Source organism: Lissotriton vulgaris, chromosome 2_1, assembly GCF_964263255.1.
Source record: "Lissotriton vulgaris chromosome 2_1, aLisVul1.2, whole genome shotgun sequence".
Taxonomy (NCBI): Eukaryota; Metazoa; Chordata; class Amphibia; order Caudata; family Salamandridae; genus Lissotriton; species Lissotriton vulgaris.
Genome location: NC_141687.1, coordinates 394625347 through 394645515, shown reverse-complemented (window position 1 = coordinate 394645515; position 20169 = coordinate 394625347). Strand labels below are relative to the sequence as shown.

Below are 20169 nucleotides of genomic sequence, written 5' to 3'. Positions count from 1 at the left end.
CTTTAAGCTAATGTCACCAGATGTGACAAATCTAGTTACATTCAAAACATTGACAGACTCCTAGAATAAATAGACCTAGTGAAATACAGACAGGAAAAACCTTGAACAGCTACATTTGGAAAGAATGCTTCCTCCAGAGTTCATCGAGAACCGCATCTCAGCACAAAGGATTCATTAGTGCACATTTTGCTACACGCGTTGAGAGGAAAAAATAAAATATGGATACGCAAAAATACAAGATGGAGTCGGACCTAGTTTGGCTACTTCCAGGATAATATAGTTCCGTAGAGTGCAGCAAATGTGTTTTTATTGGAACATGTTGATGATGCAGGCAGACATTATTTATTAATCAGAAATATCTCTCACAGTATAATGTGAGGATGAGGGTGTATTGGCTTATGAGTGATCCAAGCAGCGTGAGAAGGGCTGTAATACACAGCAATGACGTGCTGTGCGTCACTTCACATAGGCCCGTCCATGATGAACCGTAGGACTGCCACCTTTCTCAGAAACAAATATCACCATTTGTTCAAGTTTAGCTATTCTGGATGGGGCTGGAAGGTGAATAAAACGTTATCTGAAATCCTAAGAATTCTTGTTAACACACCAATTATCCCTCTGTTTGCTTTAATAATATAGATAACTCTCAAATACACCCCCAATCCGCGGGAGATGGGGTCCCGCGACCGGCCACAGAGGGATCGAGAATGGGCCCACGCACTCTCTACCTTTTCAGATGTATGTTGGGCCTCAGGATTTGTTTACCAGGGCCTTGATCAACTCAGGAAAGACAAATATGCGCCCCGCCCCTTTCTTAAAGATGTTGTGCTTAATAGGATGGAGTCCCTGGGGCTGTAATTGGCCTGGGGAGCAGTGTTTACTCACACCTTCCCCAAAAAGATAATGCATGGACCCCGGGGGCCTGGCCTACCCAGGAGGGGGTGGGTCAGGTGGGCATATTTATTTTTAAAGATAGCAACTAAGTCCCCACGTACTGTAATGGCTGAAGCAGCATTGTTGATTATATTACAGCCAGCTAATCAGAGCGCTCTCTCCCCTGGGAGCGTTACTCCTGAAGGAGCAAGATGGCCCAAGGGAAAAAAGCCCCCTCAGGCAATCAGGACGCTCTATATTTTTAAGTTGAGCTTGCTGGACTCATGAGAGTTCTTCGAACCATGCCTTCCAGATATACAAATATTTTTGTACCTTAATTTCTCCTAAACCTACTAAACGAAATTAGACCACGTTACAAAAAGCAAGCTTTCAGATTCAAGAGCTAGCTTTCTGGCAAAATTGGTATAATTCCTTTCAGACTTTTTTGCTGAAGCCCTTTTAAAAAAGCCCTATGAAATTTTGTGTTGGATTTTGTGTTTTGGGATGCCTTTTAAGGCCTCTACTTTCTGGCAAAATTGGTATAATTCCTTTCAGACTTTTTTGCTGAAGCCCTTTTAAAAAAGCCCTATGAAATTTTGTGTTGGATTTTGTGTTTTGGGATGCCTTTTAAGGCCTCTACTTGACGGATCACCCGTAAACTTTCCATGAAGAACTTAGGCAAATCAGAGCACTTTTTTGGGAAAGTTTTGTGAAGATTTGTCAGATGACACGCACATTATTAGCAAACAAAAAAAGGCATTTCCTGAAGAAATGCCACTGGCTTTTATATGTATATATATATGTATATATATATCACCAGAAACATCTCCGACTGGGGAGCCCCCGACCCTGCAGGGCGACCTCTTCAACCGGGCATGGAGATTCCCGGCAATTCCACAAAAATGAAGCACCACACGAGAGGCCCATTTCAGAGAACAGAGAGCATTTAATCAAGCTTCGTGCACAGCGATCCTGTAGTCCCAACTAGTTTCGGCACATCAAGCCTTGGTCACGTGAACAGGCAGGGTTCCTCATGAAAAGCACAATGCTGCAATATCGTTCTGCTTGAATTGCATTGCTCCGTCGTCTGAACGATTGAAAGAGGAGTCATCCTCAACCAAATCCCTAAGTAGGTCTGTATATATACACAGCACAAAAACTTCAAACCCCAGAATGCACACGAATTTCCACACCTGCTTAAGTGAGGCCTCTGGGGAGGTTAATGGATGAAAAAAACGAACTGAAGGCTGGAGAGTGTGCTGTGCAGATCTGTGGCTGACAGACTCTGTTTTCCCTTTGAAAAAGAAGCATGTTGCTTTGAAACGCGTCAGGGAAGGTAATGAACAATTGGAAAGCTGAGCTAGTTTCACAAAATAAAGGGTTCTGTGAACTTATTTTTCGTGGAGTGGCGTCCTTAAGCAGCAGGCACTTTTGTTGGAATATATATATATATATATATATATATATATATATATATATATATATATATATATATATATATATATATATAATATATATATATATATATATATATATATATATATGTGATTCACCAATGCCCTAGAGCTTTTCAGGACACACTCGTGCTCCGCCTGCCATCCGGCTTGTTAGGACAATCTTCTCCGCCAATTCACGGGTGTGTTTGCTGCTTGCCTGACGCGTTTCGGGGCGGGTTGCCCCTTAATCATAGGCGACTCCGCATGTTTCAATAGAATACTCCACTTTATTGGTTTATTTGAATGCACGCCTCCCATTGGTTACTGGGTCTTAATCTAATTGTCTTGCATGCTGGGAGTTGTATTTCTCATGCTTGTTGGGAGCCATTAAAAAAGCGATTGTACTATTCCTTAGTGGAGTCCCATTCCTTGATGGAGAATTTCATTGTGTCCGGCTTCGCACACTGTTATGGGTCGGCAAGGTTCCAACCCGCAGCCTCTTCTGTGTAATCTCCGTTTTCGGTGACAGAAGATGGTGCATCCTGTCGCGGTAAGGACCCCGCTCTGTAATTGTGATTCACCAATGCCCTAGAGCTTTTCAGGACACACTCGTGCTCCGCCTGCCATCCGGCTTGTTAGGACAATCTTCTCCGCCAATTCACGGTTGTGTTTGCTGCTTGCCTGACGCGTTTCGGGGCGGGTTGCCCCTTAATCATAGGCGACTCCGCATGTTTCAATAGAATACTCCACTTTATTGGTTTATTTGAATGCACGCCTCCCATTGGTTACTGGGTCTTAATCTAATTGTCTTGCATGCTGGGAGTTGTATTTCTCATGCTTGTTGGGAGCCATTAAAAAAGCGATTGTTACTATTCCTTAGTGGAGTCCCATTCCTTGATGGAGAATTTCATTGTGTCTGGCTTCGCACACTGTTATGGGTCGGCAAGGTTCCAACCCGCAGCCTCTTCTGTGTAATCTCTGTTTTCGGTGACAGAAGATGGTGCATCCTGTCGCGGTAAGGACCCCGCGCTGTAATTGTGATTCACCAATGCCCTAGAGCTTTTCAGGACACACTCGTGCTCCGCCTGCCATCCGGCTTGTTAGGACAATCTTCTCCGCCAATTCACGGGTGTGTTTGCTGCTTGCCTGACGCGTTTCGGGGCGGGTTGCCCCTTAATCATAGGCGACTCCGCATGTTTCAATAGAATACTCCACTTTATTGGTTTATTTGAATGCACGCCTCCCATTGGTTACTGGGTCTTAATCTAATTGTCTTGCATGCTGGGAGTTGTATTTCTCATGCTTGTTGGGAGCCATTAAAAAAGCGATTGTTACTATTCCTTAGTGGAGTCCCATTCCTTGATGGAGAATTTCATTGTGTCCGGCTTCGCACACTGTTATGGGTCGGCAAGGTTCCAACCCGCAGCCTCTTCTGTGTAATCTCCGTTTTCGGTGACAGAAGATGGTGCATCCTGTCGTGGTAAGGACCCCGCGCTGTAATTGTGATTCACCAATGCCCTAGAGCTCTTCAGGACACACTCGTGCTCCGCCTGCCATCCGGCTTGTTAGAACAATCTTCTCCGCCAATTCACGGGTGTGTTTGCTGCTTGCCTGACGCGTTTCGGGGCGGGTTGCCCCTTAATCATAGGCGACTCCGCATGTTTCAATAGAATACTCCACTTTATTGGTTTATTTGAATGCACGCCTCCCATTGGTTACTGGGTCTTAATCTAATTGTCTTGCATACTGGGAGTTGTATTTCTCATGCTTGTTGGGAGCCATTAAAAAAGCGATTGTTACTATTCCTTAGTGGAGTCCCATTCCTTGATGGAGAATTTCATTGTGTCCGGCTTCGCACACTGTTATGGGTCGGCAAGGTTCCAACCCGCAGCCTCTTCAGTGTAATCTCCGTTTTCGGTGACAGAAGATGGTGCATCCTGTCGCGGTAAGGACCCCGCGCTGTAATTGTGATTCACCAATGCCCTAGAGCTTTTCAGGACACACTCGTGCTCCGCCTGCCATCCGGCTTGTTAGGACAATCTTCTCCGCCAATTCACGGGTGTGTTTGCTGCTTGCCTGACGCGTTTTGGGGCGGGTTGCCCCTTAATCATAGGCGACTCCGCATGTTTCAATAGAATACTCCACTTTATTGGTTTATTTGAATGCACGCCTCCCATTGGTTACTGGGTCCTAATCTAATTGTCTTGCATGCTGGGAGTTGTATTTCTCATGCTTGTTGGGAGCCATTAAAAAAGCGATTGTTACTATTCCTTAGTGGAGTCCCATTCCTTGATGGAGAATTTCATTGTGTCCGGCTTCGCACACTGTTATGGGTCGGCAAGGTTCCAACCCGCAGCCTCTTCTGTGTAATCTCCGTTTTCGGTGACAGAAGATGGTGCACCCTGTCGCGGTAAGGACCCCGCGCTGTAATTGGGATTCACCAATGCCCTAGAGCTTTTCAGGACACACTCGTGCTCCGCCTGCCATCCGGCTTGTTAGGACAATCTTCTCCGCCAATTCACGGGTGTGTTTGCTGCTTGCCTGACGCGTTTCGGGCGGGTTGCCCCTTAATCATAGGCGACTCCGCATGTTTCAATATATATATATATATATGTAAATGCAATCTTCAGACCTCCACACACGAGCGGCGAAAGAAGAGGCAGACCCCACGTTGTCCAGGCAAGTTATTTATTTCGTGCATTTCAAAAATGTAACGTTTCGAGTACAGATGTACTCTTGTTCACACACCACATTCTTGTTACTGGGATATTTTTATATACTTGCAGTTCTGACCCCTCCTATGGGCCACACCTACCACATGTGCAACACAAAGTTCAACTTCCAGCCTGATTGGAAACAATTTAAAGGCACAGTATACATTGAAACAATGAAGTGTTTTGGCAACATATATATAAATTGTAGCGTATTTAACGAAATTTGTGTATGTTAGAAAATTTTGGCACAGAAGATGTAAAGTGCATTATTCAATGTACAAATACGATGAAATGTGCAACATTGCTGCTTAAATGCAAATTAGGTAGAATTGCACCTAAAACTATTGATATAAACATAACATAACTGCTTAAATGCATATGATGTAAAGGTATCAATTAATTTTTTGAAATAACGTGCACAGTCCATAATCAAATCTGGGTCGAGATACACCCGACAAAAATAAAACATACCTAAATTGTTTACATGAAGCAATGTATCTGGATCTTATTTGTTGCATATAAACACAGTGCCATTAATAAGTAGAAACAGAACTTATGCAAAACTTTGTGAAGAAACCAAAACAATATCATTTTAGAAAGCACCTAAGTGTTAGACCATGTGATTGAGCTACAGTCCTATATACTTATTTAAAATTTATACATTATAAACTTTATACTACATAAATATTAAGGACTATTTACAAAAACGATGTTTATGATAAGTGCAAAACATAAATTCAAGTGCTCAAATTTATTCACAGTGCAAATGAACCACCTAAAGAAAATGATTGTATTTAAACCAGTGATCTATTAAAAGACTGCCATGCTCAGAGCCCTGGCCGGCCAGTTCAGAAACAGAAAAACGGACTGCAGATCACCTAAAATAGGTGCAATATCAAAAATTATATACAATATGAAATATATAAAAATGATATTGTTGTGCTGTGGTGGTATATCAGCTAGAGAGAATTATTGTATGCAGATTGCAGATAAAAGATTGCTGTTTTTACAGAAAGTTGTACATGTCCTCTGTCGCATTCAACCCATTGGGCTGTTTGCTATCGAGCCTGAGGCTATATCGCGTTTCCAGTCGGCGTAATAGTTTGTCACGATCGCCACCTCGTCTGAGAGGAGTAACAGCATCGATGACATAGTACGATAGGCATGACAGATCCCTGTTGTGCCTGCTGTTGAAGTGGCGCGCCACTGGATAAGCACTATCGTGATTGACAATATCACGAAGGTGCTGCAGTATTCTAACATGCACCTGGGCACCAGTGCTGCCCACATAGCGCAGACCACAGGTGCATGTTAAGACGTAGATAGCAAACTCCGTTCGGCAGTTGTAGTTGCCAAGAATTGGAACTTCATTATCAGAGAACGGAGTAAGGTAATGGGTCATGTTCTGTCCAAATTTGCAGGCTCGGCAAGAGGAACATTTGTGAAAGCCTTTCCTTCCCAACCACTGATTAACTGCAGGTAATTCAGGACTAGATCTAACCAGTTTGCTGTGCATACTATATGCACGCCTGAAAGTTATCACAGGTCTGTCTGAAATGATGTCCCAGAGGACACCATCAGTTTTCAAAACTGCCCAATGTTTGGTCATTATGGATTTAATTTGACAGTGTTGCCTGCTGTAAGTAGTTATTAATCTAGATGTGTTAGCATTGGTATCATTGTCAGGGAGTTTCGGTGTAAGCAGAGAGATTCTTGATCTCTCACGGCTCTTTTGCAGAGCTTTAGCCAAACAATCATTGTTATAACCTCTTGCTTGAAGTCTGGCTATCATTGCCACAGCACCCTCCTCAAACTTTCCTGGTGTGTTGCAAATTATTTTCAAACGCAACAATTCACCGAGAGGGATACTGTTGATTACATGCTTGGGGTGACCACTGCTGGCATGTAATATGCTATTGCCAGCAGTGGGTTTCCTGTAAAGGGAAGTGCCAATAACAGTGCCATTGATATTAATGCAGACGTCAAGAAATTCAGCAGTTGTGGTATATATATATGTAAAAATAAATTACCACCTATTGCAAACAGGAACGCAAAGTTAGATCTATCGTCAACAAACATTGGCCTATAATACTCACAGACAATGTCCTAGGTTGAACAATTATCCCATTGTTACATTCAGCAAGGGGAAGTCAATGGGTACTGTTTTAGACAAAACTTCTCCTGAAACAAGAAAGGCATCCACATGGTTGCAACCAAGAAAAGAGTTAAAAAAATGTACAACATGTAGGGCGTGTAAATGTGGCTGCAATATGGCGCATCATTCTACCCCTTTTAGTAAAATACCAATTCCTATCCAAGGGAACTACAACTGCAAAACAGAATATGCAGTTTATTTTCTGTTGTGCACCTGTGGGCTTAACTACATTGGGAGTACAAAGCTGCAGGTGCACGTCAGAATTTTACAGCATATTAGGGCCATTCTCCACAGTGACCCGGCATATCCTGTGGTTAGGCATTTCAAACAAACTCATGACAATGATATTAGTTGCCTCTCATACTATGTCATAAATGCTGTACCTAAAGATAGGAGAGGTGGTAACAGGGAATGTTTATTGAGGCAAATGGAGACTAAGATCATCATAGAGTTCGATAGCAAATGGCCCAATGGATTAAACAATACGGAGGACATGTATAATTTCTTATAGCTATGAGAAAGTGAGTTGAATTAATTTGCATGTCTGTCCTTTCAGTGCCTTGTATATATCTAATCCTGTGTCTATTTACCCTTTGCATATTTGGCATTTCCCATTATTTATCAATGATCTGATTTTAGTATAATGATGAATTTTGTCTTATTTTAGATGCAACAAAATGCTTTTTATAGGATAATTTTACAGTGTGATTTTTAACTTATTAAAAATTGACCTGTGAATAATATATTAGCTTTTTAATATTTGCATTCTTTTGATATACTATAATAGTATTGCACTCATCTTTTTTATAATGATTTAATCATGAAATGTTGGTAATTTATTACACAGACATATATTTTGCACATGGTCAAATATTGGATTTATCCAATGAATAATTTATAGAAAGATGCACTTTATGGATTTATCCAGTTATATGGTTACATCTCAGTGAGAAAATATACAGATAACAAAATGTATTCTCTCAAATTCTAATTGCTGCTTTAGATAAACTCGCTATTTTGCACATATGTTTAATAAAGCTATGTGGTTTAAGAGGGCTTGTTTAGTTCTCAAAAACGGTGCACTTTATAGTAACCATAACATCATTGTAGTCCTCTTTTTATGATCATGAGCATGTACTAGTGGAGGGGGTGGTCACAACAGGTAAAAAAAAATAATGGCTCACACCTAAGACTACGCGTGAACAAGAGCAATTCTTTTTTTTTTTTTTTTTTTTTTAACCTCATATTGCGAAAAGAAAGTGGATAATAAGGTGTTCGGGGGAAATGACGGTCTGTTCATATTGTATACCTTCACTGCCCCGGATTTCTGTTGAAAATCCCAGGGGGAGTTTCCCAGCTGTTTCTTGGAACCTGTCAATATTCTCCTCTTTACCTTTATCCAACACAATAATTCCAACGTTTTGAGAATGAGCTAGCCCTAGAGCTACTCGGCAGAGATCCAGTCCTGCCAGGAAGTTATTGTCTCCGCTTTAATCATTGGTAAACAAAAAGAAAAAAGAGAAAGAAAAAAAACGGCCAAAAACACAAGGAAAGAGGAAAAAAAGGTCAAAATTAAACCTAAGTTGTCACTCAGAAGTAAAGAAGTTTACCCATATCTCCCAGTACTGCATTCTTTTTGTACTATTCCCTTTCCTATCCAACCTACACACCTTAATAACAGAATTTAACCAGTCCTCATATGACGGAGGTACCGGTTTTATCCAATTTATACAGATCTCTCTTCGTGCTAATAATATCAGCACAAACATTAAATTTTCCTGAGGTTTACTTAATCTAATGGTATTTGAAACGATCCCAAAAATAATTAAAGATGTACTTACAGTTATTGGGGTTCTCATTAGTGCCGACAGTATCTTACCAATCTCTTGCCAAAAATGCGCAAGTGCCGGGCAGTGATGGAACATATGGGTATCATCTACCTTTTCTTCGCCACATTTACTGCAAGTTTTTATCGATACGCCTTTGAAGCTTGATAACCTCTTTGGAGTCCAGTACGCTCTATGTATTGAGAACAGATGATTTCTTTTTAGGGCAGCAGGTTTTACACACGCCCAGCATGTTTCCGATGATTTTTTCCAGATCATATTTAGATCAATGTCTTCGTTAGTAAACTCTCTTCTCCATATTTTTTCAGGTATTGATTGATCTTCTTCTCCAGCTTCAATTAACGCCCAATACCATTTTGATATTTCTTTTGTTATTGTGGATTCCTTTGTCATTTCCTTTTCAAAGTTTCCTGTGTCTGTTGTTCCTTTTGGAATGGTATTAGCCCAGCTCTTCAATTGATAATATTTGAACTTCGACACTTTCCCTTCCGTTATTGTGTATAGATGTTCCCATGATATCAAATCATTTTCACATAGAAGTTGTCCCCACTTTTCGAAACCCAGTTGTCTAAGTACACTGGATAATGCATCTTTGAGGCATTCTGGTGTTCCAGGTGAATCCCAAATTGGGGCCATATTACTATAATATGGGATCCTCAAAATGCTTCTGAACTGGGTCCATAGTTTGACCGCATTAATTAACAGCTTCAATTTTACTTTCTTAAAAAATTTGGGATGGCCAAATTTGAAAAGGAAATAGTCTTCTCCATTTGTAAGATGTTGCAGGAAATTTGGGAACTTACCGTGCTTCATTAGCAACGTTCTAAAGTTTTTAAACTGAAAAGCTCTGCAATATTCAATAATATCAGGACTTGCAATGCCCCCTTGTTTCTTCCTTCTCCTGAGTTTGTTCCACGGAATTCTTGTGCTTTTCTCCGACCAAATAAAGCTGGACAACTCTCCTTGTATCTTCTTAAGGGCTGCTTTATTAAACTCCAACGGAATTGTGTTAAAAAGATACGTGAATTTGGGGATGATGGTCATTTTGACTGCGTTTGATTTGCCCAAAAAGTTTAGTGGTAGACCAGACCATGTTTTTAGAAGTCTTCTCATTTCTTTTACTACTATATTTAAATTTAATTGGGGAATTTTATTCAGATCTTCAGTTAGGGTGATCCCTAAGTATCTTATTTTTTCCTTTGAGAAAGCTGGTTTTGTGGTACAATTCCAACTCATTGCCTCTGTCTCACTGATATTTATCAAATAGCCTGAAACCTTGCCAAAGTCATTCATTATTTCTTTAATTGCTGGTTCTGAGTTATTGTAATTGTCCGTGAACACCATAAGGTCGTCTGCATATAATGCCACTTTCTTTTCCCAATTTTGATATTTAAAAGGTGCTATTTGGATATGATTTCTGATTGAGCAAGCTAAAGGTTCAATATATAAATTGAAAAGTAATGGAGACAAGGGGCAGCCTTGCCTCGTGCCCCTCTGAATAGTGATATTGCTTGTCAAACTCCCATTCACTATTATTTTTGCTCTAGGGTTTGTGTAAATTTCCTTTACCATATGACCAAAATTATTTCCCAGGTTGTTTTTCTCTATGATATTATTTAAGAATAGCCAATTAACGCGATCAAAGGCTTTTGCCGCGTCATAGGTGATGATCGTGAGGGGTAGCTGTTCTGATATGGCTACATCGATTGTCGCCAATAGTTCATGCGTTATTTCTTGAATTTGTCTGCCCTTTATGAAACCCTTCTGATCCTGATCAATCAGATTCGGCATTAGCTTTGATAATCTTTTCGCTATTATGTTCATAAACAATTTGTAGTCGCAATTAAGTAATGATATTGGTCTGTAGGACTCACAAGATTTTGGATTTTTCCCCGGTTTTAATATAAGACTTATTGTTGCGTCGTTCCACGAATCAGGGATCTTTTCATGCTCCACATAAATCTTGTTCATGACCTTTGTCAAGTGACCAATTAAAGGCTCTTTTAAGGTCATGTAGAATTCATTAGGTAGGGCGTCAGGTCCTGCCGCTTTACCCTTCTTTAAGCTACTTATGGCAGATCTAACTTCCTCAGATGTTAAACCACTATTTAAGAAAACAACTTCCTCTTCCGTTAATTTTGGCATTATTATTCCTTCTAGATATTCCTTAATGTTCTCAGTCGTTGGGTTTGTGTCCTCATTGTATATTGTTGAGAAGAAATCTGCAAATTCTTGTCTTATTGAGGAGTCGTCTTCGCATAAGGCTGATTGATCTTTGGTATACACAGATAATATAGTATTCCTTGTCTGGTCTGTTTTCAACTTCCAGGCTAACATTTTCCCGGAGCCTTCCCCATATTCATGTTTAGCCAATTTACTGTTCTCCCATTTCTCTTGAACTATATTCTCCAAGTAATCTGTTAAAGCCTCTTTTAACTTACAAACCCTCTCAGTTAGTTTTTCTTTAGAAATCGGTGATGGGCTGGCTCCCAGTTGTGTTTCTGTTTCCTTAATTTCTGCCTCCAGTTTTTTTATGTCAGTGTTCCTTCGCTTATTTTTATGTGCTCCCAAACTAAGTAAGTGTCCTCTTATTACTGCTTTATATGTGTCTCATATAATTCTTTCGGAGGATTCTTCACCATTGTCTGCAAAATAATTAGTCTGCTCGAAACGCGTCGTGTTGTGTGGTTGTAGAAAAATAAAACAACTTGCCTAAATCCTGCGGGGTCTGAGTCTCCTTCGCCGCCACCACTTTCCTCGTGGTGGGTTGAAAGCTGTGGGAGCCAATCACTTTGGATATATAAATATAAATATATATATATATTTATATACATATATATATATATATATATAATTATCAATGAAGCAAAGCAGTTTGCAATGGCAGGGTGGGAGCCGCGAGGCTCCCGCCCTGTCATTGCAAACAGCAGAGTCCCGGGGTGGGCACCCCGGGACACTGCACGAGCCGACCTTGGGGGTGGCGGTCCCCAGGGCCATCAAGGGCTCCAGGAGGGGGGCTGCATGGTTCCCCTCCCACCATTTGAAAAGCCCCGGGGGTGGTGGTCCCCGGGGCTTGGTGGTCCATAATGGACCCCCAAATTGAAAACTTAGTGACCTGGTGAGGTGGCGGTCCCTGGGGTGTGTGGGGGGGGGCTCAAGCCCCCACCCACACAGGTTTCTTAATTTTTTTTTTAAAAACCCAGGGGTGGCGGTCCCCAGGGCTGCGGGGGACCTTTGAGCCCCCACCCTCTTATGTTAAAAGCCCGGGGGGGCTATGAGCCACCCCGCACAATTTGTAATAAAGCCCCGGGGGTGACAGTCCCCGGGGTTGGGGAGCTGTGCCCCCCCAGGGGCTAATAACTAATGTAGCTATCCTGGCTGAAGAGGGGTGAAACCCCGAAACCGGTCCTAGGATGCTTGTTTCCGGTCCAGGGAGGACCTGGCTTTGTAGTTCGGGCTGGACTGTTCTCATGAGGCACAGGGTCAAGACTGATTTGCATATGGCCAGGTCTAAACTGGGGTGGCATGGTGAGCAAAAGATTGATGGATTTAACTCAGCTCTCTTGACTGGGGGTGAATGTTTTGATTTGTTCTGAAACCAGTCCATCAATTGTGTGTCTTTTGCTTTCTCACCCTAAGTGTGCCAGGTATGCCCAGACGTGGGTCCTGGGCTCACTGTGCCACTGGAATCAAGCTATCCTGGCTGAAGAGGGGTGAAACCCCAAAACCGGTCCTAGGATGCTTGTTTTCGGTCCAGGGAGGACCTGGCTTGGCAGTTTGGCTGGACTGTTCCCATGAGGCACAGGGTCTAGACTGATTTGCATATGGCCAGGTCTAAAATGGGGTGGCATGGTGAGAAAAAGAATGAAGGCTTTAACCCAGATCTCTTGACTGGAGGTGAATGTTTTGATTTGTTCTGCATTCCGTCCATCAATTGTATGTCTTTTGCTTACTCGCCCTAAGTGCGCCAGGTATGCCAGACGCAGGTCTTGGGCTCACTCTGCCACTGGAATCAAGCTATCCTGACTGAAGAACTGGTGAAACCCCGAAACCGGTCCTAGGATGCTTGTTTTCTGTCCAGGGAGTACCTGGCTTGGCAGTTCGGGCTGGACTGTTCCCTTGAGGCACAGGGTCAAGACTGATTTGCATTTGGCCAGGTCTAAACTGGGGTGACGTGGTGAGCAAAAGAATGATGGATTTAACCCAGGTCTCTTGACAGTCGGCCAGGTCCCCCAAACATAGGCTGATATGTTATTGAAAATATCCTTCCTGAATATTCTGTAACATAGCTCATCAAATCTGTAATGCTGGAAATCCCGTATGACTCAAAGAGGGTCCGTAGCCACCTAGATCGGATGGAAGTGTATTTTGTACAAGACAAAAGCAAGTGAGTTAGTTATAGTGTCCTCTCTCCTTTGGAGCAGTTGCAGGGAGAGTGCTCCTCTTTAACTGTTTTATTTTCACGAGATATTACCTTGTTCGGAATATCCCTACTCTAAACAAAATATATACCCATCTTCTTTGGTTTTGTTACATTTTATCTAGGCAACCTTTAAATCCCACATCAGTCCTAAACCTCACCAGGTCGGCAATTCTAATTTTGCCATCCCTTGGTAGGGCTCCTTGACCAATCTGCAGTATCGGGACCCACTTGGCCAGGATCTTCCCATAGGTTGATCAGGCTCATGACGATTAATTATTTCCTTATGAGAGCAGACCACTAACTCTTGCTCTTGGAGTTTATCTTCCTAAACAAACTAATCCTGTATAAAGCTGGTTGGATTCTCGCCTGATCCGTTATAGAAACTGCATCCAATTGTTCAAAAACAGAAGCCATTGGGGTGTCACATCCCTGCCCCAACAGAGTTCTGAAGAAGCTATTTTCAGCTCCCTGTCGCTTTTCCAGTTGTTCCATACAGGTCAGCCGCTATCACCCTGTGTTTATAACTCCGCAGGATAATGCTTAAGTGTTGAGAACCTGCCTCATATCTAAGCTTGACTACCGCTCTACCGGTTTGTTTCAAGGTAATGGTAGCCTTAGTTACATGGTCAGTCCAGTTCAGTTAGCTGTTCTAATGAATGCTGAAAATAATCGTAATGGCTAGCCACCTCAAGTCGGTCTTAATTGCCATGATCTTTCTTTTAAATGCTGGGGATGGATGTATTGCCATTGCCTTTGTTTTGGTGATGTTAATCACCAAGTCCTTGCTGATGCAATAATCCACAAACATGGTCAACAGTTTGTGCATGGCATTCTCTGTCCTGAAAATTAATACCACATCATCAGCAAATAGGAATCTTTATACCTGCAATTTTAGGAACATGAAGGGGTAATTCAGGAAAATATTTTACTACGTCATTTATAAATAAAGTGAAGAGTAGTAGGGACAGTATACAGCCTTGTCTTACCCCCTTTTCAATCTGGAATAGAACAGTGCACTCCCCATGTTCCCATAATTTATGCATGCAGTATTTTCTTGATGCGGACCTTTTATATATTTTTATAACAAAATTGGAACCTCCAGTCGCTCAAGAGCTTCCCATTAGGTCAACCAAATCGAAGTCAGACTTCAGTTCAATGAAGGTTAGGTATAGCGAGGCTTTTTGAATAACAGTATATTTACAACATGCTAAATATAAGTGACATATCTGCTTAATTGTTGCAACTTTTGATCTGAAGCCTGCCTGCAGTTCTGTAAGTAGGTTGCCGGAATCTACCATACCTTGTATTCTATGGAGTAAAACTTTTCCCAACATTTTGCCGACACTATCCATCCAAAACCATACTGGCTCTTTCCCTTTTAGCTGATTCCACAAAAGAAGCAAGAAAACCTTTATTTGTCTGTTTTATCGACTACAAAGCAGCCTTTGACAGCATAGATTGAGGAAAGCTATGGTCTAAGCTAGCACGATGGGAATTACTACTCACACTTCTGAATCAACTCATCCTTCTACACTCCAATACATGGGTCCAAATAAAACTGGGGAGTGGTACAATCGTATCCAGGCGGATTCCAACCTCCAGAGGCTTAAATCAGGGCTGCGTTTTGGCTCCCACTCTATTTAACCTCCTCGTGGCTGATCTTTCAACTGACTTAGATAATTGCAACCATCATGTACCAAACTTGGGAGGCCTTCCTCTCTCAAACTTACTGTACGCCGACGACCTGATTCTAATCAGCCAAATCCCAGTCGGCCTGCAACATCTGCTCAACAACACGAACAACCACGCCTCAAAAAAGAAAAGTAAAAAATAATGGTGCTAAACCAGCGCAATCTAAAAAAGCGAGTGAAATGGAAGCTGGGCGAGTGAGAACTATCAATCAAAGACATTTATAGAGCGCACTACCTACCCGTAGGGTCTCGAGGCGCTTGGGAGGGGGGGTGCTGCTAATGCTCGAACAGCCAGGTCTTGAGCTTCTTCCTGAAGGAGAGGTGGTCTTGGGTCAGGCGCAGGTCGGCCGGGAGGGAGTTCCAGGTCTTGGCGGCCAGGTAGGAGAAGGACCTTCCTCCTGTGGTGGCTCTGCGGATGCGTGGGACGGCGGCGAGGGCGTGGCTGGCAGATCGGAGGTGGCGTTTGGGAGCGTAGAAGTTGATGCGGTTGTTGAGGTAGCTCGGGCCTTGATCGTGGAGAGCTTTGTGTGCGTGGGTAAGGAGGCGGAAGGTGATTCTCTTGTTGACCGGGAGCCAGTGTAGGTCTCTTAGGTGTCCGGAGATGTGGCTGTGTCGTGGGATGTCGAGGATGAGTCTAGCCGAGGCGTTCTGGATGCGCTGGAGCCTCTTCTGGATCTTGGCGGTGGTTCCGGCGTAGAGTGCGTTGCCGTAGTCCAGTCGGCTGGTGACGAGGGCCTGGGTGACGGTCTTCCTGGTCTCTGTGGGGATCCACCAGAAGATCTTCCGCAGCATGCGCAGGATGTTGAAGCACGACGAGGAGACGGCGTTGACTTGCCTGGTCATGGAGAGGGAGGAGTCCAGGATGAAGCCCAGGTTGCGTGCGTGGTCCGTTGGTTTGGGTGCGGTGCCCAGGGCGGGGGGCCACCAGGAGTCGTCCCAGGCGGAGGGCGAGGAGCCCAGGATGAGGACCTCCGTCTTATCTGAGTTCAGTTTCAGGCGGCTCGTCGTCATCCAGTCGGCCACCTCTTTCATCCCTTCGTGCAGGTTGGCTCTGGCGGCGGCGGGGTCGTTGGTCAGGGAGAGGATCAGCTGGGTGTCGTCGGCGTAGGAGATTATGTTGAGGTTGTGTTGGCGTGCGATGGCCGCGAGGGGGCTCATGTAGACGTTGAAGAGGGTAGGGCTCAGTGAGGATCCTTGAGGGACGCCGCAGATTACTTCGGTGGCCTCTGACTTGTACGGTGGTAGGCGGACTCTTTGTGTTCTTCCGTCGAGGAAGGAGACGATCCATTCCAGTGCCTTCTCCTGGATTCCGACGTTGCTGAGGCGCTGCACTAGGGTGCGGTGGCAGACCGTGTCGAAAGCCGCGGAGAGGTCTAGGAGGATGAGGGCCGCTGTTTCTCCGTTGTCCATCAGGGCTCGGATGTCGTCAGTGACGGCGATGAGGGCGGTCTCGGTGCTGTGGTTGGCACGGAATCCGGACTGCGATGGGTCGAGGGATCCATTCGTCTCGAGGAAGGCGGCCAGCTGTTTGTTGATGGTCTTTTCGATGACTTTGGCTGGAAACGGGAGAAGAGAGATGGGGTGGTAATTCTTGAGTTCGGTGGGGTCTGCTGTAGGTTTCTTGAGTAGTGCGCTGAGTTCGGCGTGCTTTCAGCTCTCGGGGAAGGTGGCGGTGTCGAAAGAGGTGTTGATGATGTCCCGCAGGTGGGGTGCGATGACAGTGTCGGCTTTGTTGAAGACGTGGTGAGGGCAAAGGTCGGTCGGAGATCCGGAGTGGACGGAGTTCATCATGTGGATGGTGTCTTCGGTGTTGACCGGGGTCCAGGCGCGGAGGGTGGTGGTGGGTGGCGTTGCTGCGGTCGTGGCGTGCGTTGGTTGGGTGCTGAAGCTGTTGTGTATGTCCGCGATCTTGTTGTGGAAGTAGGAGGCGAGGGAGTTGCAGAGGTCTTGCGATGGGGTGATGTCGTTGTTTCCGGCGTTGGGGTTGGAGAGCTCTTTCACGATGTTGAAGAGTTCCTTGCAGTTGTGTGCGTTGTCGTCCAGTTGGTTCTTGAATGCTGTTTTCTTGGCGGTGCGGATCAGTTGGTGGTGTTTCCGGGTGGGGAGCTTGAGGGTGGTCCTGTTGTCCGGCGTGGGTTCCTTTCTCCAGACTTTCTTGAGGGCTCGGCAGTTCTTCTTGGAGCTCTTGAGTTCGTCGGTGAACCATGGGGCTCTCTTATTGCAGGGTCTGCTGGGCGGGATCCTCAGAGGGGCGAGTTCGTCTGCGCATTTGCTGATTCCCTTCGAGAGGTTGTCGGCGGCCTGGCTAGAAGTCTAGAAGTCGTCCATGACTATAAATATCCAGGAATTATTTTTGATAAGAATGGGACATATGACCAACAAAAAGAGGTGATTCGAGACGAGGAACCATCCTAGCAATCACCCTGAAAAATCTCAAAAGCAAATTAGCAGGACCAAACCTGCTTCCGCTCCTTGAAGTGCTTCGCGCAAAGCTGCTGCCCTCACTCACAGACGGCAGTGAGGCCATGCGAGGGACGGATGAAGAAACCCTCAACAAAACGGTTGCTAAAGCGTTAAGAATAATCTTCAAGCTTGCTAAATACACCTCCCCAGCCCAACTACGGCTCGAATTTGGAATAGCAAACCAGAGAATAAGCAGGAAGGCCGCGTATGTAAAAAGCTGGTATAAAATATAGAGTGCAGAGGCGGGCTCGCTGAACTCATTCCTATGGAAAGAAATATCAAGGAAAAGTACCTCACCGGCCAAAGACTACCTCCAATCAGGGATCAGCTTGTTAGCGCTGGAGAACATTTGGGAGCCAGGACTCCCATTCAAGAACGTAAAAGACCTGGTGAACAAGTCAACAAAGCTTGTCTCCACCGAAAACGATAAAGAATGTCTAAACAAGAGGGCCCATAGCTGGTTCGTGATACAAAGCTATCTAAAATGCTCACCACAATAGTACTTCGGCACCAGCTTCTCCGGGCCCTTAAAGGAAGGCTTCTTGGCACTGAGGATGGGGATCCTTCCTGTCAAACCCCATTTGCCCCCCTGGAAACGTACATTCACATCTATACAATGCCGACTATGCGGCGAAACAAAAGGAGACATGCTGCATCTCCTATGCTTATGTAAACACCTAGACCGGGAGAGGAGAGAACTGTTAAAACCGCATATAAATGAAATGCATATCCGGTCGTGCAGACAGTCAGTGAAGGCGTGTTTCAGCGGGGCCAACGTCAAATTAACCTGTAGCTTCGTCCGCTTCTTGAAAACCGCCCAGATGAAACTTCTTGCCGCAGCCTGAGCAGAGTCCCGCACACTCAAGTTCTTTTATCCGGCAACTCTTTTTGACTCCCACTACGCCCGACCCTGAGTCAGTCGTCTAAAACCACATAATAGACTGTTAGATTTACGGACACTGGCGTTACCCCCAGCAGGGGACTCACCTATAGCTCTTACTTAAATTTTATAACTTTCCCGCAAACAAACTGTATGTATTTTTAACTAGAAAATCGTTTGATTTTAAAGTATATTCATTAAGTTTTTAAGTTAATATGAAATTATGTTATATATATGTATCCTTTTTATAAATTCTATATTGATGTGTGTACTGCAAAGATTTTAATTAATCAAGCAATAAACTTACTTACTTACTTACTTACTATCCAGGACGAACATTGGGCCGTAATTTGATGGATTCCCTGGGCTGCCTTTTTTATGAAATAGTATTAAGATTGCTGAATGCTAGGAAGCATGTATATAGCCGCTGTTTATAGTGGCATTAAAGACCTTGGTCAGGACCCATGATCAATATATTGGGTCTATCTGATACAAATCTAACGGTACAGCATCTGGGCCAGGCGCCACATTTTTTTTCATTGAGTGCGGAGCTTGCTCGACTTCTGGTCTTAAGACGTTATGATATTCATATTTTCATACCCATTGGGTAGTAACTGGTCATTAGTAAACCTTTTTTCTAGAGTTGGCGATTTATCTGGATTGAGGTTTTTGGAGGATTTACTGTGCCCTTCGGGGTTAAATTGTTTTTATATGGTAGCACTTCTATACTAGTTACATGGAGATCGTACAGACATTGGAGTGCTAGTCTTTCAATATTGCTAAAGGCAAGCTCGATCTGAAAGGTTAAGATGTCTCTGTGTTCGCCACATCCCTCCTTGTTTTCTGGTCGCACTATCTTTAATGTCCTCAGATGTGTGTTCCCAGGCAGCCAGGTTCTTGTTGGGAATGTGCCACTAATTTTTGTGGGGTTTCATATTTTATTGTACTCGCGTACTAGTCTGCATTTCCCTTTATTACATTTGTATGATCATCATTTCAGAAGGGGGCAGCATGTGGGTTTGAAATTGTTACACACATAATTGTTTTTATCTCAAGTAGATTTATTATTTAATGTTCTATTTCAAGTGGTTAATCCGAGGGGGTAGTAGTATGCGTGGCAGATATGATCCTCCTTAATGCGCCTTTCTGTTTTCTTTTTCTTACCTTGTGATCGTTTGCCCCTTTTCATGCTTTTTTTCTTTTTTGTGATTTTCTTTTTCTTGTTTGGGTAATTAGCGATTCCTGACTATTTCTTGCGATAAAGTCAGGAATCTGAGTCTCGTTTGTGCTTTAATCTTCCTCTCTAAAATGTGATAGTGACCGCTGACAGCTAGTCGGGCGGTCCAGTTTGCCAAGGGATGGCATGCGGACTAATCAGGCCCTCGGTCCCCTAATGGACTATTTTGAAGACATTTAGGTTGGCAAAGTGCATCACTCTGGACACTGGCGCCAACCCCAATTCCAAATGACATGGAGGAAGATCTATGACAGCTCCATGGTGCAAGAAGCCAAAACCAACAATGCAATAGGAGGCTGTCACAGTGCATTCCAATTTACAGTAGGCAGAATCCAACCAACTCTCTACAAATTCATAGAAGCCCTAAATAAAGAACAAAGCTACTAACAACTACAATAGAGCAAATAGTAACCCAAATTAATCCTAAAAGTAGCAAACAGACTAATACAA

General features: G+C 43.7%; 1 protein-coding gene across 1 annotated transcript in view; it reads left to right on the top strand.

Annotated features, from left to right (window-relative positions):
* The window catches only part of MPP4 (MAGUK p55 scaffold protein 4), a 296409-nt gene that overhangs the window by 44423 nt on the left and 231817 nt on the right, over nt 1-20169 (top strand). The gene's annotated exons all lie outside the window — the stretch shown is intronic.